Below are 22291 nucleotides of genomic sequence, written 5' to 3' on the forward strand. Positions count from 1 at the left end.
GGTCAGCTCTCCAACGTCCTGCCGTTTTTTTTTTTTTTGCGTTTTACTGATGCTTGACCGCCATCTCACTCGACCATGGAATGGGTAGCGACGTGCCATCCGTTATCAGCCCACGACACGCTGAGATAACGCGGACACGTTTAGCATGCAGCGTCTTTCTTCGCCCCCAAACTTACGTCAACTACAGGTCGGTGTAACGTTCTTATCCCGTAATTGGCTTGTTTACAGTCTTTGCTGATTTGTGCCAGCGCGTGGTCACTCCGGCTCTATAGGCGGGGGAGTGCGTGGGTTCGGACAACAGGTTGATCTGTTTCCCCTCTCGGCACGCACGTCATCTGGCAGCCGCCCCCTGTGATCTCGTAAACGCTGAGCGCGCCTGTTCTCGAAGCGATAAGCCACGTACTCCTTGAGAGCCTGCTCGGATGGTGTGCCTCACCTGTCATCGTGTTCGCTTGCCTCCTGTATGCTTAGCTGTGCGAGAGAACCCACTTCCTCCCCCCTCCTCTCCCCCTCTCTTCACTTCTATACCCTTGATGTAGGTTTGATGCCTTACCGCCGAACTCGCGCAGTCGACTCTGTGACCTTTCACCGGCTACTCCGTTTTTCTGCAGCTGAGTGATGATGAGCTATAAGCTGCTGAGAACGGAACGCTGCCTGAGTGCTTAGTTCGGTGCGTCGTTCACCCACGTATTGTTGACAACACGTCTCCGTTGTCTTTACGCTTTCGAGTTCTGGCCTCAATTCTTGTGCCAGCCACAGTAACGATATGTGTACTGTAGTTTCTACCTGAGAATGCTCTCGAGGCGTGCGACTACGCTTCGTACAAAAATGAATAATTTACGACGCAAAGCGCTTGAATGGACAATGACAAAAGAGGAGAACACGGACAACACGATCGTTCTCCTCTGTTATCTCTGTCCGTTCAAGCGCTTTGCATTGTCACTCTATCGCATCGACAAGTCCGATCGTCAGCATTGACGGTAACTGTTCTGACAAGTGAGGCCTGGACGCAGTTTAAAGAAAATGCTGTGGGGGAGGTTGATACTTTCTCGTGTGTCTCTCTCTGCAGGCGTCCGGAGAATTAACGGTGATTATCAAAGGATGGACACACGCTGTTTGAGAAATGCCTTGGTAGAAGAGTCCGTTGCTTTTTGGGCGCTTTTGTGGCGCCACTGAGGCGTAGCAAGGTGCTGTATTTCTTGCGTTACTTCCCGCTCCGCACGCTTGCTGGGCGGCGTTCCTTTGCGAGCTAAGGTCGTGCGTTCGATTTCCGGGCATAGACGGCTGCGATGATAGCGTGGAGAATAGAAAGGCAGCTGTATACTTCGATTTTACCTGTGCTTTAATCAAAACTTGTGATAAAGCAGTTAGTTGAATCAGCTCTCATTTAGGGGTCGTGAAGAGCGTAAATTGAGATCCGTGGCGCGCCTCATCAGTGCCATCAACGGCCACTCTGGTGCAGCGTTGCTTTCTATAACGTGCGCCGCCGAATCTTGAAGGTCATGCAGTTCACTGCCCTTACAAGCCATACTTGAACTTCTGGACATGACAGGACCACCAGACATCATATGTTGCTCTTATAGGAGAGTTGCGGTGAAATGCGCACGCAACGCTTCGAAAAATACGCGATTATGTTTAATGGAAACGGCGTCTCTCTCTCTCTCTCTCTCTCTCTCTCTCTCTCTCTCTCTCTCTCCTGTACGTCATTTAGTTGTACTATACTGAAATGTGTCTTTGCCTTTGCTCAGAAAGTCCGCCAAGTGGTTCCGTGTCCCTAGCTCGTGACCTATTCGATTATGTTGCTCTGGCGTTCTGAAGATGTCAAGTATATTCGTTTCCTCTCTCGTTCTAAGCCGGTTTCCGCGGGATCACGCCATTTCATGCGAGGCAGGGAATATTCGTACGCATTGCTTGGTGCCGGGCTCTGCACTAAACTTTATAAAAGCATTTTAACAGGTAGTTCAGTCTAAGTTAAGAGATTGACATTGTGTTTGAAGCAGAAAGCGTTAACTGTTGTTTTCCTTTATCCTTTTTAGGAACGCATCCCTGTGCACTGTGCGTGTTGTTCACGATACCGAGCCGCTGGAGAGAACATATGCACGTATACGACACGCGTATGCTATACTAGGTTGTAAAAGTGACACACGCGACGCCAAGCGAGGAGAGTAACGCCGCTTTATGACAGCCGACAAGCCTCGTTTCCGTGCTTACACTCTACGAATTCGTTAACACGACTTCGCACTCGCTTCCTGTCTATGTTTCGAGACCGAATGTTTCCCACAGGAATTAGGGTGGAAAGAAATTGCTTGTAATTTTTTGCTTGATTTTCTTTTTTCCTATTTCGCGACGCTGCTCGGGGGTTTGAGTTTGAAGGGACTCGCTTCTTCGACGTGGATTAAACCGCTTTCGCACGAGGCCTATACCTTAACGTGCGATTGATTCCGAAACTCTTCGGTATCCTAACCAGTGACGAAGCTCGTCGTACTGTAAGCCTCATGTTTGAATAGGCGCCTCCGTTTGGTTGGCGAACAGTGTAGTGGGATCTGCGAACTGTCGCATTATGTGCGCCGAAGATTGTCTAGAAAGCCAACTTTTGGAATTTGACAAAACGAAAAGATTTCAATTGTCACTGTAGACGAAAGCAAGCTCTGTTTGAAGGCGGTACTATTTTTTTTTCTATTTCTGTCGAATTGTCTGTTTTAAGTACTCTTCCTTTGAGAAGCGGGAGGGGGGAGGGAAATGAATGGCAGATACAAGAGTATTGGGGTTTACGTACAGTAAGTCTAACTGGTGGCTCATTATTCACTTAACCAACCACAGAATGGAGTACAGTCGAAGTTTGGAGCTCACTTGAGCTACTGGTGCGAACTCTGGTTTATTTTTGATGCTTTTAGGCTGGTTACGAGTGGTCATGTTCGCTTCCACCTACGAACACGTTGCGGCTCTATATTCAAATGTCGTTCCAGCACTTCTAAGAAAAAAGCTAGTAATTTGGCGCAGGCGTGTTGCTCTGGTTTAGCAGTCTCGATAGCCCGAAGAGGGTGGGCGGTGCATTTATGTGTTGTAACTTTCTTCTAGCTTCGTACACGTATACGACTTAAATTTCAGCGTCTCACAGTTTTCGAAGTTTGTCTTCTCTCTTGCAGCTGTATCGATCTTATCTGCGCCCCGCTTCTGTGGCGACAGCTTTCTTAGCTCTATCGCGGTATATCGGGGTGGGCCGTCTTCGAACAGCGCATGCGCAGGCCTCTCAGTAGACTATAGAACTCTAAAGGGTGCACGTTGCAAAAAACGATGTCGCAGAGTGACCAGGAGTGAGTGAAAGCGTTTAAAACACAATCATTTTCGTGCGGCGCTGCCAGGCAGGCGAGTTTCCGCCATGGTGTAAAACGTACGCGAAGCAGTTGCATGTGCGAAAGTGGGAAAAGAAGGGCTCTAACATGGTTCCTTACGAATACTCGTAAATAAAATAAAATTGCACGTTCCTTGCGTCTATTTGCTTAGTGTTTATAGCAAACACATTTCATAAAAGTCTGCCTTAACGTTAATCTCAACAAATGCTTCGGATCTGCTGTAAATTTTCACAGCACCCTCTCATCGCCCTCGCTCACCTCACTCACTCACTCACTCACTCACTCACTCACTCACTCACTCACTCACTCACTCACTCACTCACTCACTCACTCACTCACTCACTCACTCACTCACTCACTCACTCACTCACTCACTCACGCACGCACGCACGCACGCACGCACAATGTCATTTAACAGGAAAACAATGCACGTCAGAGATGCGGTGGCAGCCACGACTCGGAAAGAGGCAAAAAATTATAATAATAATAAACGAGACGCCAGAAAAGTAGACCGAGAAGAGCAAAGGCGTCTTCTGTGTATGAAAGAGGGGCGTTGACTTCCTGCGTTAGCTTTTTGCCTCGATCTGGAGACCGACGCAAATCTTCGTGGAGACTCGGCCTGCCTGCGTTCTTGACTGGGACTACCATCTTGGCTTTACCGTGACTGATGGTGCAGCTTTGAGTGGGGATATCTTGGGGCAACTGCGTATAAGGATGGCAATAAGCGACGAGTCCCCGAGACAAATGACCGAGACCGTCCGGCTTCGGCGCTATATAGAATTGCCGCTGCGGAAGGCGTCGTTATAGCCCTGGGATCTCTGCTTGCAAATCTGTTTTTTTTTTCTGTTTGTTTGTTTTTGCTCATTCTCAAAGTTTCGCCGGCGTGGGCACTTTGCCTGCTGTTGACTCGTTTCAGTAAAGCCTGGGAATCATACATGTTCAACACCGCGCTCCGTATATTCCTCGGCGTATAAACGCACATACGAGAATGATATTCAACATTAAACTATATTAATATTGCTTAAAAAAGCTGCATCGTTATGTTGTAACCAGTCTAATGGGTATGCTCACTAGACTGAAGCATGTTATTGAAACGAAGTGGTTGCACTGCACATTCAAGCAGACGTGCGAGACGTGGTTAAATAGTTAGAGGAAGAGAAGAAACAGGTTTACGAGTTGAGGTAACGTAGTTCCAACCGCACATGTGCGGTTTCTGAGCCACTTATATTGATTTCTACGGGAGAATAAAATCTATATGTTGTACGTGCCGCGTATTTAAGAGCCTCCCAGTAGCAGGCATCGTATTTGGTCGCCGACATCTCCGTCAGCGTACCTGTCAGAAAGTGCATCGGAAAAGACGTAAAGGAGAAACTTTTTCTGGGTCAGTACATAATATATGCTCGAATCAATACGTTGACTGGGCGTGTCGCACGTGCGCGACATTTCTCGAAAACGTTCCCGCGTTGAAGTAAACAAATCGCGTGTAAATAAATACTTGCCGTGGAATCGTTGTCATCGCTCACCATGCTTGGAACGTAAAAATGTTCACTACCTCGTTACACCTTACAGACTATTTTACCGATGGATCTCGGTGCCGCCACGTTGGACTGTTGACCTTGCCGTTTTGTACGTTGAACAACTAAACGAACAGTCCTACGGTAGCCGCATACGCATACAAAAACGATTGGGTTGGAACATTCGACGTTTTACGTCACGTTTTACTTGTTAATTTTATGTCACGTACGACACACAACAATAAGGAAAAAAAAACACTCGTTTAACAGTCCAAGGTGACGGCGCCCGTGTGTCGTATGTAAAATCGTCTATAACAAGGACGCAAGATTGCTAGTTATTCGCAGTTGGACTTCGTACGTTAGTGTGCAGCGTAGTCCATCGCCTTCTGCCTTTACAGCGATCATCATCCCGGCGTTCAAGCGATGATAGCGACGTCAAGCTTTGGTCCGGCTAGGTGCGTGCCTCCGATCGTCTTTCCTGCGCGACCTGTAATTAATTAGCGAGGATCGCGGGGGGGCCGCCCACAACGCCGCAGTCGCCTTATCGATCGGCAAATCCCTCCTAAGTTGGCGGATTAGCGGCCGCTGTTGTCAGCCTTATCTTTCGAGGCAGGGAAGGCTAACGCCAGTATCTGCATTGTTAGCCAGGTGCTTGCCCGTTCTTGCTCACAGTCGTTTTCTCTTTGCTTTGTTGCGTGCTTCCGCCGCCGGTAGGGCGGTCGACGTGTGCACACGCGTACCGAATATAGGAACAAAGCATCCGGCTTTTGGTATTCCATCAGGCGACGCTGCATAAGCTCGTCCTAACGTGATGCGTATTGCAACTTCCATTAGCGTCCTTTTGGGAAGGAACACAGACTGTGACGTGTGTTCCCGGCATATAGCGTATCGCTAATGGGGTACCCTTGTTTCCAGATGTAACTCATTTGGAACAGGAATTAACCTTACGCTGCTGCTTCCTGTTTCTGTCTACGTCTCATTTTTTTTTCTCTCTCTCTCTTTTTTGCAGCTGTAGTATATATACGGCCATCAGAATCGCGCGCAGCTGCGCCTCTTTTTTTTTTAACGTATGTTCGTTTCGTCCTTATTTTTGCATAGGATTGTGAGTGTGTGTGTGTATATATATATATATATATATATATATATATATATATATATATATATATATACGGCAGCCAGTCATGACGTCACAGTGACGTCATCACAGGGCATCGTCGCATCGGGGAAGGGGGGTGTCAATACAGTCGACCGCGAAAAGAAAGAAGAAAAAAGAGACAGCTTTCGCCTTCGAGTTGTCTTCCGAATGCATCAAGGACCGTATGGCTTTTTTTGTAACGCTGGCATTGCTTTTTATCGGACGTGTATTCGTATGCCTATATATCCACCTTTGTAAGAGGAATTCAACTCAGCGAGGAGTAACTTTTCGCGAGCTTATTCTGGAGAGCACGTCGTTGTATGAACGAAAACTATGCATACCGTGCAATTCTGTCGACGTTGTTGATTCCGCCGCCCACCTGTCTCCCTTCTATGACACGTCTCCCTCGAAATGCAGCTTCCAATTCGTTATCCGTTGAACTGCGCGAAACCCTCGAACTTAAACAGACCCCCTTCACTTAATTTCGCTCTGAGCGAAGGGCCCACTGATTTTTCGGCAGCTGATTCCAAAGTCATAAGCGTCGGGCGGGTGGGCGCATATTATGTAAACTGGAACCTCCTCTTGATCTTATTTGGCTTCATGGAGCGACGTCACGTGCAGTTGACTGATGTATCGCGCAAGTTTAGCAGTATTCGATAATGCAGTAGTCGTGTTCGCTGGACTCACCGTCGCCAATAGTTTTCAGAAGCCCGTCATCGCAGATTGTGGAGACATGTGCGACGTTGGGGCATTTTGCAGATGCGGGGACGGTTGTGTTCCTTTAATTTTTTTTTTTTTTGTCGCTTGAAGATTGAGGGTATTGAGGGTAATCAACGTTAAGACCCGGCGCGGTGGTCTAGTGGTTATAGCGCTTGACTACTGACCCGAAGGTCGCGTGCGGGATCGAATCCCGGCCGCCGCATTTCTATGCAGGTGAAATGCTAGAGGCCCGTGTGCTTACGAATAAGTGCACGTTAAAGAACGCCAGATGATCGAAATTTCTGGAGCCCTCTACTACGGCGTTTTTCATAATCATATCGTGGTTTTGAGACGTAAAACCCCAATAATTATTCTAATTAATCAACGTTAAAACGACATGGTTGGCTATCCTATAAGGTAACATCGTAGTCATGCGGGAGAGTTGGTATGGTTACGTTGTGTGATGAGGGTGGCACAACGGGAACACGGACAGACAAATGTTCCTGCTTTTTTTTTGTTCTTTCCTGTTTCTTTTTCAACGCTGCGCTGTATTGACCGCACCGTGTAACTGTACCACAACGTTTCTAACGCTTAGCGGAGCTGAACGCGCTGTTGCAAATAACGTCGATGCGAAGAACTGGAGCATGGGACGCTGAATAAACGAAATGAATGATTTAAAAGTTGCTATAGTTAACAGGCTTACGTACTGCTGCTGTTGTGGTGCACCGATCTCAAGGGGCTCTCGCTTTCTTGGTTGTGCTGGGAACCCAAATATAACATCACTTGCTCAACTTGCGTGTCGGATAACTTCAAAGACTTCGTTTGAAGCATAAGCCGCAACTTTGCGGAGTGGTTGCTGCGGGAATGAACTCTATGCGCAATAGCTTTTAAACGTAAGTCAAAGGACGACTATAAAGCGCGGCATTGACTTCGCAATCTCAGCTAACTTAATAAAAATTTTATTTCGTTTCTCCGAGTGGGTGTATTCCGTTCGGCGCATTCTTGAGAGGGCGCGGCGAGGGCACTGCGTGCCTTTAAGAGTTCATCTCATGCGTCGTGGCTCTGCAATCCTGCATGCTTTAGCATGGACTTGGTTTCGACGTTACGTCCTGCGCTGATCGTGCCCCTGATAAGGACACGCGATCTTACCTTTCGTCCCCGCATACCTGCGCGGTAGTGGAGGGCTCCGGAAATTTCGACCACCTGCGGTTCCTCAAGGAGCACATAAATCTAAGCGTGCACGGGCCTCTAGCATTCTGCCTGTATAGAAATGTGGCCGCCGCGGCCGGAATCTGATTCCGCGATATTCATTGCGACTTTGTTCTAATACCGCAATGCCTACGGTGTGGGCCCATATTTTTCGTCCGACGAATAGCTGCATGGGCGTGTGTAGTTAGCCTATAATACTATCCCGCTAAAAAAAAAAAAAAAAGGAATCGCGAAGTTACGGAATTCGAATACGGAATGCGTTTAGGCTTCATCGCGGGCAGTAACCCATAAAGTATGTTACCATCTGCATTGTAGAAAGCCTCGGTTGGTCTCTTCACGTATCGGCTACGTGTTATAATTCTTTAGTACGAGTATTCGCCTTGAACGGTATACCACAGCTTTATTCAGACTCGCAATACTTAGTGCATCGCTACTGGGTCATTCCAAGTGAAACGTCCCAGCCCAAAATTCGACCACCAGCGATTCCATTGAAAAAAAAAAAATTAGCTAGAAGGTAACTATGTGAGAGTGATTTTAGTAAAGTATTTTCGTTCAGAAAAATTATCTGGTCTCGTGACAGCTCTTTGAATATTCCGGCGAGATGGCAAAGTTGGGTGGGAATATATTATGCGTATTCACCCTTTAAACTGGGTACAATGACACATTGTGTTTTAAACCATTCTATTGTCATTGTTCTTTCACGTGACGTCACAAATAAAACCATATATTAATTTTCCGGCTTAAACAGGCTTAGCAAAGAAGCAAGAAAACGTGCAAATTCAGTCAATTTTCGTAAAACCGGCGGCAATGTTTCAGCCGCAAATTTTTTTTAGCTATTTTACCAGTCAACATAGTGTCTCCTAAAAATATTTTCAACCTTTGTAAACAAGCGTTTATTGAGAAAAATGCTTGCAAAGTTGACAAAAAATTACTTTTTGGTGAGATTCACTCGTAAATTAAGCATTGTGGCCCTCGCGATAAAAATATGTGAGAGGGTTCTTTATATGCTCCAATGTTTTCTCTTCGGATGTGGAAGTTTTCATTCCTGTAAATTTTGTTTAAAGCGAAAAAATAATTTTTGATGTCCACAACCAATGCCACTGGCAGGCACTACCGAGGTCTGTCTTTACTGCAGAACGCGTGCTTTTTCTCACCGATTTTTTGGGCTAGCATGAGGACTCCGTTAGTTTTTCAAGCAAAATATGGCAGTGTGATTTCGCATCAGTGTATTTGTATATCGGAACTAGCTTACTTTTGTGCCTTCATAACTGGCTTTCTTGGCACTAGGGGAAGTCGGGCAGACGAGCACAGCATGGGCATTAGCGTTCGGCAGTGGTACTTATTGGCTGCCTCTGTTTCATTTTATGCCACGCGGATGCGTGAATCACATGATACCTTGCTCTCGGGTGTTTCACACTCGCACAAGAACAGAGTTTCATGGTTTACTAACACTTGCAAAAGGAAATTATGGCTTCAAAACGTAAATTTCTTGTTCACGACTATTGCTTTCCGATGTGCCGTCCTCTGGTCGCATTTTCTACGCCTTAATAGTTAATGTCAAAGTAGGCCACCTTGTCATTCATACCGGCTTTCTCACTTACAGTTCATGAGTGTTGGAGAATGATGTAATCCCAACACGATGCTCTGAAAGAGTAATAACAGTATCTGGGGTTTTACGTGCCAAAACTAAGACATGATTATGAGGCACGCCGTAGGGCTCCGGAAATGTCGACCATCTGGTGTTCTTTAACATGCACTGAAATCACACAGTACACGGCCTCTAGCATTTTGCCTCCATCGAAACACGAACGCCGCAGCCGGGATCGAGCCCACGACCTTCGGGTCAGCAGCCGAGCACCCTAACTGCTCACCACCGCGGCGGACAGTGCTGAAAGGGTAGACGGTTCGAAATGGTACAGTTGTCGGGTCTCTTTGACAGAGATCAGCATGGCGAATCTCTGAGGGAGCTGTGTTCTCTTTTCTTGAATTGTGCAATGTGACGCCCAAATCACTGTAACACCCTTTACATTACTGGTCCAGCCAAACAAAATGTGTGGTGGCGGAATCTGACCACCATATGGCCTTCGTAGACTTGCTCTTGCTGCCAGATGTTTCAGTGGGCCGCCAACATCGTCGCATGCGCTTTTGCCATGTGAAGTGGCAAAGAAGTTCCACTATGCTGATGGTTGTGGTCCTCCTCGTGGTAGCAAAGGTTCAAAACGTTATTTCTGTTTTAAGTGTGTAGCCCTTTAGGAGCCTGGCTTCTCGTCTATCTACTGTCTGATGCCTCATGGTCAATACAGACCTAAAACAAGGCTGACAATGCTCAAAACCAGTGCAAATAAGCTAACAAGGTCTAAAATAATATGAACTACAGAAATAACGAAGAATAAATTGCAATAATTTACCTAAAATCACGGAAAACGCTTCTGTTTGCCAGCGCCTACCAGTGACATTGGTTGTGGACATCAAAAATTATTTTTTCACTTTAAACAAAATTTACAGGAATGAAAACTTCCACATCAGAAGAGAAGACGTTGGAGCATATAAAAAACCCTCTCACATATTTTTATCGCGAGGGCCTCAATGCTTAATTTACGAGTGAATCTCCCCAAAAAGTCATTTTTTTGTCAACTTTGCAAGCATTTTTCTCAATAAACGCTTGTTTACAAAGGTTGAAAATATTTTTAGCAGACACTATGTTGACTGGTAAAATAGCCAAAAAAAATTTGCAGCTGAAACATTGCCGCCGGTTTTACGAAAATTGACCGAATTTGCACATTTTCTTGCTTCTTTGCTAAGCCTATTTAAGCCGGTAAATTAATATATGGTTTTACTTGTGACGTCACGTGAAAGAACAATGACAATAGAATGGTTTAAAACCCAATGTGTCATTGTGCCCAGTTTCAAGGGTGAATACACATAATATATTCCCACCCAACTTTGCCATCTCGCCGGAATATTCAAAGGGCTGTCACGTGACCAGATAATTTTTCTGAACGAAAATACTTTACTAAAATCACTCTCACATAGTTACCTTCTAGCTAAATTTTTTTCAATGGAATCGCTGGTGGTCGAATTTTGGGCTGGGACGTTTCACTTGGAATGACCCTACTTGGAGAACAACACATAAAAAAACTAGCTTGTCACCAATATGCGTTCTTCAGAAAATGAAGGACCTTACGGATAAAATATTCACCTACCAAATGTGTGCGCGTAACGGCACAAATAATCTGTTTTCACTTCTGAGGACCTTATGCAGTACAAAGGTGGATTTAGTTTTGCCATTACTACGGTGTCGAGTTATTCTCAAAATACGCGCAAACTGCACTTGGCGGTATAGCTATAGACCCTGGAATATCTCAGCGCTAGAAACTAGAAAGCTTTAATTGCGCCAGATGAGCGCGTTCTTGCAGCATCTTTCGGAAAAGCTTGAAGTTTGCATAAACTGCAGTTCCTTGTTTCTTGGCTTGGGCTTCTGTGCTATCCGAAATTGCTGTCTTTTTTTTTTTTTCGCTTCCATGGGATATACTGATTATTTGCATAAATCTTGCGTATGCTGGTCGGCTGCTGCTGTTGATGCGTACACTCCGTGGAATGATTTGTGTGAGACCCTTTGATTAACTGGTGGATCCAGAGAATATATTTTTGTACTTGAATTGGATCGCATAAATAAAAACCTCAGCAACACCCGCATTTACGGCAACACTAATGCTTTTAACCTCTCGTCACTTCCGCGCGCCCTTCGCCTGCGGGACGATCTTCCGAACAGCATTGCCCTACAGCGTAATTACCGCAACTTTCGCGAGCATCTTCTCAACCATTTCATTGGCAATGCTTAGCTGGTCCGTTTGTTCCTACGATTCATACATTCTGTTATGCGGGAGGCGATAGTGTTGTTTTTTTTTTTCTTTTTCTTCAGCACCTGGATGCTGTTTATGGTTTGGTTGTAATGTGCGCCGTTATCCTAGCAAATACCGGCCATCTACGCGATTTTCGTACTGCGTAATGAATTCCATATGTCTGTATGGAGGGGAGGGGGAGAGGATCCTTCACTGTTTAGTGGCCTTCATATAGCTGACTATCGGACTATAATGTGACTCCCTCGAAAAGTCCAGAAAGAACCGCCCTGACTTGTTATTATTTATTTGTTTGTTTACCTCCAACACCCGATCGTTACCGTTGATGCGATCCGTCCTTCAGTCTTCTCAACTTTCGAGTTTATTTTCACTAAAAGAATGACCTGCCGGTGTGAAAAAGGTTTTCGAGCACGCGCTGATGCATAGGTGTCGTGTTGCGTTTCGACGCCTGTTCTTAGGAAGTTGCTTTCGTCACCCTGTCGTGGAATTTGCTCCATCGAGAGGAAGAGAGCAAAATAAGTTTCAGTCTCGACACTTGCCACTCCGGAACGTCGAATTCGACAATTCCATAGGAAACTTTCCACTCGAGGCAGGGTTGATGAATTATGGCCAAAGTTATGCATATATGTATGCGGAGGCCCCTGTTCGGGATGACGACGTGAAACGCGCGCACAGACACACGCGTATTTGCCTACCGACTCTTCCGCTCCCTTTATTGAGGTGAAAGCCTTAGATGCCTCATCAAACGCGAAAATTGACCGTCGGCGGCGTCAGCACGAGTAACGCAAAAAATCGTCACCGTGTGATGACGTCAACCTATGAGATCATCATAACGTCGCAGGTCGCCTAAATTTGTGACGTCACTACAACGTGATCACATGATATCGTCGCTTGGTCAAAGGTGGACTGCTCACAGAAGTATTGCAAAAGCAAGATAGGTGCGGAAAGCTTCCAATTCCTCCGATCCCGAAGGCAGTGCAAGACCTCGCTGGTTGCGGGAAGCTTTCGGGCGGGGTAAGTACAAGCGACTGAGAAGAAAAAGATGGTTAGCCTTCCAGTCGTCTTAGGCAAATGCATGAGGAACCTTGTGAGTTTGGTCTTCGCAAAGGGTGCAACTGTGTATTCTCTCGCCCGCATTTCCCGGTCTTTCGGTGGCTTTTGATGGCTGTATTTTCGGTAACAGTTGCGGTCAGTCTTTGTCACCGTCATGGCCATCAAGCGGATCCGCGTTGCGTCGGGATCTGATATTTCTGAACCTGCAGTTGTCTACGATACAGAGTTTTCTACAATTACCTAAAGGGAACTATGGCGCAGCGATCCTTCAGCCACCATGGGAATGATGGGTGGTACACGGATTTGCCTAATCTTCGTGCTTACGGCTTCGAACGCACTTGAGGCTTTGTTTATTGCTGTGTTTTGGCGTTCGTTTCGGATAAAAGAATACACCGTTGTTAAAACTTCGTGACCAGATTTGAATTGGTGAGCCTAAAAAGGTTGAAGTAGGTAAGTGTAACTGCTGACTTTTGCTGAACTTCTTTATGCGACAAAGCGGGTGCAGGCGACGCGGAGCCAAACGTAGGCGAAAGAACAAAGAACTACCCATCATTCCCATGCTGGCTGAAGTGTCATGCGTTGCAGCTCCCATAGACACTAGCGCCATAGTTCCCTCTAGTAAATATTGTAGGAAACTAAATATGGTCTGGGACATACTTAGGACACACGTAGTTTACTGCCTCCCGAATCGACTGCCGCAAAAATTTCTCGAATCCGTCAAGAACGACTGGAGTTACGGGGGTTTGGCGCACGCTCTCAGCGCTTTCTCTCTTCTCTCGTCCCGTCGAGCGCACTGGAAGCTACACAGGGAGGGATGGCACGGGGGAAAGAAGTTACGTCAGCGCGCGCCATGACCTTGAGCGCTTGATGAAACGCGATCGGTCTCTCCCGCTGTGATTCGTGTGCGCGAGTGTGGCTACCGTGTAAAGTTAGCAGACTGAGGAGTGCGGCGCCGGCAAGTGGCGGCACCCCGTGGCCAGAAGCGCATCTGATCCGAACGCCGCTCTCGATTTATGTCGGCTATAGGCCAATAGCATGCTGTCCGTCGTGTGACGTCAAACAGCAGGCGCCCCGCTTACCGAAGAGAGTGACGACCGGCCTCAGTGTGAAAAGAGGGCGCCTGAGAAAATGGCAACTTCGCGCTCCGCGTCTAAGCTCTCTTTGCCGCGCACGACGGCAAGATTTGGCTGAGCTGTTCGTAGCAGTGTCTGCTTTCCGAAGGATGTGTTTTCTGACTAAGACCGAGGGGTGGTTCATGACCCCTTGAAAAGAGGGCGCTTGAGAAAGTGGCAGCTTCGCGCTCCGCTTGTAAACTGTGCGTTTCGCGCAAGACTTTAGAGTTTGGCTGTGCTACTCATAGCAGTGTTTCCTGTTCGCACAATGCGTTGTCTCACCAAACCCGAGGGGTGGTTCAGGAATCTATCATCAATGCTTCCGTGAAGGCTCAATTCAGACGGCGTCGCGCGAGGGGCCACTCTAGTCGGATGCAAATTTTCAGAACTTTAGAAGTCCGCGGCATTTCGTCCTCCAAGGCAGATCTACCAAGCCGGCACCATGGGCGCGCACTCCAAGCTGACGTCATGAGCCGGAAGGCTCATGGCCCCGCCTTTGCATAACAATGCCAAGTGCATTGCGGGACTATTTCTTTAGTCACGGAGGCGATCGGCTGCCGCTCCTCAGCCGTCTGTGCGGGGTCTCTCCGGACTTAATTTGTATCTGACTGTAGTGCCGGATAGAGGAACCCATCTTCTGGCCTCTCTCCTCTGATTGGCTGCCGCGACCCGTATGTTTCAAGGCCGTGCACCGGGTCGGGGAGTCTGCTTTGGACATACCCTACTTCTGCGGCGCTGCGTAATGAAGATTAGTGCGTAGTTTGTTCTGACGAAAGAATTGTACGCCGTAGCGCCTCGCGATTGTATAAGGCAGCCCTGCGCTTGTTCTTACTTGCTTGCTCGCCGTACATTCAAACTTTACCATGCGTACAATAACGCTAACCCGCTCGCAACACACCGACCGACGTCATGTATATGCGTGCACTAGCCGTATTTTTGAGTTGAGAGCGCGTCCACCACATGTGCTGCTGAGATAGAAACGACGCTCTTTCAGGTGATTGCAACTCTGCAAAGATGTTTCTGTTTCTCTACTTTGCCTTATTACGACTTCCGTGCATAGATTATGTGTGGCAGCGCTCTTCTTCGTCTCATAAGACTTTGTCGCTATGTCTGCTGTGTCGTCGCCCTTTGATCTTTTGCTCTCCAGATGGGCTCTTATTCGCAGAGGAACTGCGCGGCGTGCATTCACGTGTGCGCTGCTACGTCTTCTCATGCAAGAATATTTCGCAAAACTTCGCATATATACAAGCAGGCGCTTTCCCCTGCCCCCCCCCCCCCCCCCAGTGAACGTTCCTCGATGGCCTTCTTTTTTTTTTCTTTCTTTTTTGTTGTTGTTTCGCTCTACCGTTTAGGCTTCGCGTTGCTTTTATATATGCACGTGACGCGAGTCTGTTTTTGAGCCCGGCTGCGACCCGCCGTGTAATGCGATTTTGTTGCGCATGCTTTATCGGACGCCGGGAGCACAGCGGGGCCTCATCTCTTGCGGTTGTTATGTGTGCGCCTCCGCATTCAGTGGCCCCCGTGCCTCCTTCTGCATGCAGTCTTGTAATCTGTTTCTATAAATTCTGGCGCGCACATCATGTTTTAAGCATGGCGGTGACGCTACAATAACGCGCGCTGCCCTTTATTCGAGGGGCTGTTCTCGCGGTCCAATGCTATCTGTCCTTGTTGAAAAGACAGCGCTGCTCGATATGATGTGACGTCCATGCTGAAATGTCTTCTCTGCCCACGCGATCTCGGGGCCGACTCCACATTGGCGAAAATGAGGCCCTAGCCTGGAGTCAAGATGCGCGTCGAAAGTGTGGCCTGGGTGCTTTAGCAAGTGTTGCTCTATCTGTGGCAGTGGTCTCAAACACGCTGCCCGCGGACCTTTCGCTAGTGGCTCGTCCCGCACGTGACTGCATATATTACATCGTCTCACATATTATTTCTTTTATTATTTTCTTAATAAATATGTTCATGAGCTACGCAGGCGTGACTGGTCTCAATTGAGACCAGTCACGTCTGCGTAGTGATGTTTCAGCACACCTGTGACCACATGGGGTGCCTTAAGAAAAAAAAAATGCTTAAGCGTCTTTTTTTTTTTTTTTCTTTAGGCACCCCATGTGGTCACAGCGTGTTGAAACATAACCGCAAAACAATGATTCTGTAATTCAGAATCGGCGTCGAGATTTCAATAATTCAGGAGGTTAGTATCGATATGTTTCTTGAATTCTGTCATGAAATCGCCTTGATAAATGATCCTCTTATGAGATATAGCAAGTCTATTCCTTCTAATGGCAACTTTAGCTCACATAGTGTACAGGTTCGGTGTCCTCCAGCGAGCGAGAATTCGTAATTCAGCAGGCGACATGACGGAGGCACAAGTGCAATTTATACTCATATAATTTCCGGATGTGCATGGTGCCCTCTGATATGTAGATTCTTTTTTTCGGCTGCGAAGATTTACCCTTCTGACAACACCATTTAAGTTAAAGAGGCCCTATCTTTTTGCAGGCACGTGGTGGTATCGGCTACCTAATTCGGTAGTATAGCGGCTTAGATCTATCAGCTTATCAGCTCGTTAGTATCAGTGCTAGGACTAGCGGCCTAACGCTGATAAGCTCAAGGGTGCGGGCTCGATTCGCAGGCTCTGCGTAGTGCAAAAACAACCGTATACTTAAATTTAGACAGATGTGGTCGAGTGTCATTTTGTGCTCTGTGTGCCATAGCCAAAAAAAAAAAAAAAATACGGGGGGGCGGGGGGGGGGGCACGCACCCCCCTCCCCTGGCTACGCCACTCTTACGACGGTAGTGGTCACTAAGTTTGTCATTACCACCATGCGTGGGATGTGCATAAAGTATAGGTTTTTATGCGTACGTTTGCATACTCTCAACGAGGTCCGGGATAAAGTGCTAGCTGTAGCCAGGGAACTAGAGAAAAAAAAAAATGGTCTAGGGTCCTGGCTATGTCTAGCGCTTTTTCCGGGGCATGGCTAAGAGTGTCTAGTTAATATTGAATAGGACGGGGAAAATGAATGAGAAACGCCGTGCCAAAATCCGACGTTCTTTGAACGGACTTTGGCCGCTGTACTTTGACGTGACTGAGTACATCGGTTTTTACATTGGGAAAGGCTGGTGATGGATTTTTATATAAAAATGTTCGCACTAAAGCGGGTGAATACTTGGCAGGCCGTTTTTGTGTGTGTATTTTGCGTACGAAGGGCGTCCGCTGCCCATCTGCATGGTGTCATGTTTCGCGTGATGGCCGCCATAAGTAAAGTTCTAGAAAGTGATGTCCCTTTTCACTTTTCTTGTTGTTTCTCTTACTGTCATTCATTCAACTTTTTTTTTAAATTTCTCGTTGTGTTTCAAAGGCCTGTCGAATAATTATTCACCGTCGTATCGGCGCATAAAAGAGAGAGAGAGAACTCCAGAATTTATAAGGCACCCTTCGAGCGCCGCTGCACTCCCCACTAATGGCCAGTTTCGGCGATTACCAAGCTTTCATCACTATTTTTTTTCTCGTTGCTTAATATTAGCGCGGCGATATTATCAGCAAACACTCAGTGTCTCCCGTTACCGTCCATACATACATACCCTGCATGTGGTTGAACGCTCTCTTTCGGCTTAGTCTGGCCTGGCTATATTAAGTGAAATCCGATGTCGCGCTTTGAAGAACTTTGCCACTTATTCCTCGATATCCTTGTTCTATTTTCGTGCTCATGCCTGTTTGTTTTCTTTCTCTATTATTTCGTTGTCGCCGCTGATTCAGTTTTACGTCAAGCACTCGACAAACTTCGAGGGTGGGTATGTGTGCACTGCGCTCACAAAAATTCGAGGGCTTCGGTACTCCGCCTTCAGTTTCCGCCACCATAGACATTTAAGCTCGCCCTGCCACATTTGCATTTGCCTCGCAACGACAGATATTTCGTTCGCGAATTTGGAAATGCCGTTTCGTGTACGCTGGCAAATTCCGCCTAGTTGGAGGTTCGAGCCACTCAGAAGTTGTGACGGCCTTGCGGTCCAATCAGACCTGACAGGACTGTGCATTCGACGACGTAGCGCAATTTGATAGCGTCCAAGAATAGCACTTCTGTAGACTTGGTGTCCGTGGCTTGAAGGCTTTAGCCGGTCGCAGAAGCTTATTCCGGCAGTGCATGGGCGTATGTATGGAGTCTACTCGTGCACGGTGCAAACATAAAAGTAACTGACAACTACGTTTTCTTCGATCCGTAAACAGGTCTCCACACTTTTGGAAGGGTGGCTTGAGCAGTGTGATGCAATACCCTACAGTCTGTAAGTGGACAATGTATGTGTCCACTTCACTCATAAGAAAAATCAAAAATAAATATGCCCAGGCATATATGCATGGAATATGGGCTAATAGTTTGGTGTTACGCTCATTTGTTCAGGTAACGCCAGAAGGCGACCCTTTCTGAAACGTTTAAACCAATGTTAGTAGTAGGATACGTAATTGTTGAAGAGTTTCATTATGGGCTTAAATGTATAGACTCCATGTTTATCCATGTGTAGACTTCGCTGTATCCAGTACGAGACCGATAGCAAGACAAGGTGGTTTACAGCAATCCTGTGGAAAGTTTACACGGAAGTAAAGTTCGTTTTACAATGGCGTCCACACAGTCACGGAACAGGAAACCATAACGCATCAATCGACTGCGTAAAAAACGATTAAGAAGTTACAATAGAGGTCATAGAGTTTTTTGTAGCTCACAGCAACGTGTTTAGCACAAGCACATTAGATTATACATCCGTTTCATATGAATGATGACAAATCACACAGCACTCCTGATTTGTCGCTCTTTTTTTTTTAATAATGCTTGTCTGCACCCACATAGGATTGAACGGTGACTCGAGTACATTCCGACAGCGTTGTGCAAACGCACTGAGCGCCTGAACGTACTGGCTTGCACGAAGGCAATTCTCCGAGAAGCCATCAACGTCGTGGAAAACGCGCTTTCTTGCACTCGGGACGCTCTTAAATGTGTTCTATTCTGAAGTGTGCTTCTGTGGTGTTGTGGTTAAAGCATCGGGCCTGTGTACAAACGGCCCACAGTTCTTGAAAGATGTTGATGCTTGCCTAAACGTCTACTTAAACGTTGCAGACATCGACAAAATATCGTAGCACAATGAAACGAAAGTTGCTCATTTTCGTAAGAACGCTGGCTGAGGCGTAGTGCTAAAAGCAGGTTGGCAAACGACAAATTGATCATTTACGCTAAACGTATGATGTGTTCTATAAATAAGGGTACGAGTATGGCATATCCATCCATTTCTCAATCTAAAGCTGGGTTTACGCTGCTTACACGCATGTGTACGTGCTCTGAATCTCGGCATTTATGATGTTTGCGTCGTCTATATGTCAGTGTCCGTGAGCGCTTGCATTTTCTTCTTTTTACGGTTGCTGTTTGTGCGCGCTCTTGCGTGAAACGGACGTGCGCTCTGTGTACATGAAGCTTAATTTTCCTTCTTCGTCCCCTCGCATGTATACGTTTGTATTGCTGCATATAATCCGTTTTTATAGGCCGTGCTCGTGCATTTGAATACGCGTGGTCTGGATAACCTAATGCCGTCTTATATACATCCCGTTTTATTTTCCGAAGACTGCGCATATGTAGATCTGAGTGCACTACGGAATACTGAGATGCGTGTGTTCGTGTATGGCTTGAAAGGGAAGGAGGGGAGGGGGGCAGGGGTGAGGTAATATTAAGTAGAGGACGGCTGTTTTATCTTTGAAGTACACTAAGAGAAGCATTTCGTTAACCCATCATCTGTAGGAAATGTAAAGTAGGAAAGGACCTTCGTTGTTTACCGCGTGGTCAAAAAAAAAAAACGAAAACTCAAGCAGCACTTTTACTCCGTGCGGCTGCATAAGTTCTCCCTGCGCAGGCACAGTCGGTCGACGTCACTGTATACAGACAACACGTACCGTGTACGTAGGTTGTCGTCTGCATCGGGAAAACTTCTCGACCGCAGTCATTGCTGGCTCGTATACGGTGTTCAGAGGGCGTGACCAAGTCAACGGGCGTGTTTGCCTCGCGTTTGTACCCCGTCTGTGTAGACGCACTGCACTTCGTCTGCGCTGTTCAGTCAGGGTCAGGATTGCGGTCCGTGCGTACGTGTGGTTCCCGCCTAAAGCGTCGGCGCGTACGCATTCGAGGCTGCGGTCAGAGCGCGAGCACCACGTATACACACGCGGCGCAAAACATGTACGAGTCAGGCGCTGCGCCCGTAAAGGATCGTTAATTGGTTCCCTGTGGCTGTCGCAGTATAGTGTCAGACAAAAGCATTCCGAGCCATTAAATGCGTGACAGGCTCAATGACTACAATTGCTGCTCCTACATAGCATCTAGGGTAAACAATGGTTGCCTATAGCTTTTGTCTATCGAAGGTCGTCTGCGTCGGCTTGCGTGGCGCAATGAAACGAGTATTCGCTGGAATTTCTTTGTGGGCACGTATATCAACCTGTAGCCTCAAGATTCGGTCGGCTTTCGCGTCGTTTGCATGCAATAGTTTGGGGTCTGTGCCCCCATTCGAAATGTACAGTGTCAATTTTTATGAAAGGGAACACGGGAGCGCATGGCCTGCGCGCTCCGGCGGCTGCCGTAAGCGCCGTCAACCGACAGCTAACGAAAGCTTGCCCGCTTTTGGCGTCATCTATTGGCTAACAAAATAACGAATCATGGCTGGTTGAGAAGCGCCTTTAGATAACGCTGCCTCACGGCTCGCGTTAAGGGCAATTCCTGCAGCTCGCGCAGTGCTGTCGCGCCACGCTCGATTTGTTGACAGGCAGACGACGCGCTGCCTGCATCGCCCGTTACGCGAGCCGAGATGCAGCGTTATCTAAAAGCGCTTCGCAACCGGCCATGACTTGTTATTTTGTTTGCCAATAGATGACGCCAAAGTGGGCGAGCTTTCGTTAGCTGTCGGTTGACGGAGCTGAAGGCAGCCGTCGCAGAGCGCAGGCCACGCGTTCGCGTGTTCCCTTTCATAAAAATTGACACTGTACATACATATACGCCGGCATTTGCCATTGAAATGGCCAAACACTTGAAAGAAGGCTCGCCATGCGCATATAGGTGCAGTGGTGTCGAAGAGTTTATACACAAATTTCTGTCAAGGTCAAATCAAGGATACAGTGGGTTCTCTATAAAACACGCGAGCTTGCAAGTACGTTCAATCTCAGTGTAAACCATCCTTATACGAATCGTTCCTATACAAATCGCAGTAGAAACCGACTGAACATCGAAAGTTTTGGACAAACATCTGAGGTGTCTTGTCACCTTTTCTTGTCATCTTTTTCATGTATCGTCGGCGCAGAAAGCCCGCTTGAATGACCTTTCTTGTTCGTGCTAAAGTCCCTAGATTTCTCCCTAAGGAGAAAAAAAAAAAGAATCTAGAGACTGGTTCATCCTCCTGCATACGCTAGAGTCTAACACTCTCACTCTTTCTGTTCCCACTTTCCTTTACACCCAGCTGATAGGGCAGCCAATCAGACGCTCTTCTTAGTTGTGCACCATGCTTTTTCTCACTTTACCTTTTCTCTTTGGCGTTTATTACCCGGGTTACTCGTATGAAAGTGTTGCCAATTTTACAGGGAAGTTATATTGACTCCCATTGTAACTTTGCGGGAAGGACAACGGAACGTACGGGCAATTTAATGGAGGATGTTTCTGCAGAGAAGGGGCTGCAGCTGTGCTTTTGATTTTGAAAAGGCGAAAACCTTGGATGCCTCATCAAACGACACGAGTGATGCGAAAAATCATCATGTGATGAAGTTACCCATGACGTCATCACGACGTCACAGATTGCAAACTTTTGTGACGTCATAATGACGCCACAGTGACGTCACTCTGGCGTCATCACATGACATCGTCGCCTGCTCATACGTGGGCCGATCCCGGAGGCATGTGAGGTGCGGAAAGCTTGCAATGCCTCCGATCCCGAAGGCAGTGCAAAACCACGCTAGGTGCAGAAGGCTTTGAGGCGCGGGGATATCAATATAATCGACTGCAAAGAAAAAGAAGGTGGCTTTCACGTTCTAGTCACCTTATGCGAATGCATGAGGTACCCTGTGTGAGAGAGACAGAGAATAAATTATAATTGCATACTTAGAAGTTGCGTTGCCCTGAAAGCAGGGCGTCGCGAATGCTCGGAGCTCCTAGTCCAGGGCTCCGCTGGCCCTTGCTATCCTCTCTGCCTTTTCGACCAACATAAGCTGGTCTTGAAGGGCCGGGCTGGACAGCAGTGCCTCCCATTGTTCTATATGTATTGCTCATGTTGGCAATGTCTGTCACTATGTAGTGTACACTCCCACGTGATGTGGAACCTTTTTGTTCACCGATGGGATAGCACT

The 22291-nt window shown here is 47.1% G+C and overlaps 1 protein-coding gene across 1 annotated transcript in view; it reads left to right on the top strand.

The window, feature by feature from the left end:
• LOC119393907 (RNA-binding protein 42-like) overlaps positions 1–22291 on the top strand; it is a 73016-nt gene that overhangs the window by 48158 nt on the left and 2567 nt on the right. The gene's annotated exons all lie outside the window — the stretch shown is intronic.

This window comes from Rhipicephalus sanguineus, chromosome 5 (assembly GCF_013339695.2).
Source record: "Rhipicephalus sanguineus isolate Rsan-2018 chromosome 5, BIME_Rsan_1.4, whole genome shotgun sequence".
In the NCBI taxonomy this organism is placed as follows: domain Eukaryota; kingdom Metazoa; phylum Arthropoda; class Arachnida; order Ixodida; family Ixodidae; genus Rhipicephalus; species Rhipicephalus sanguineus.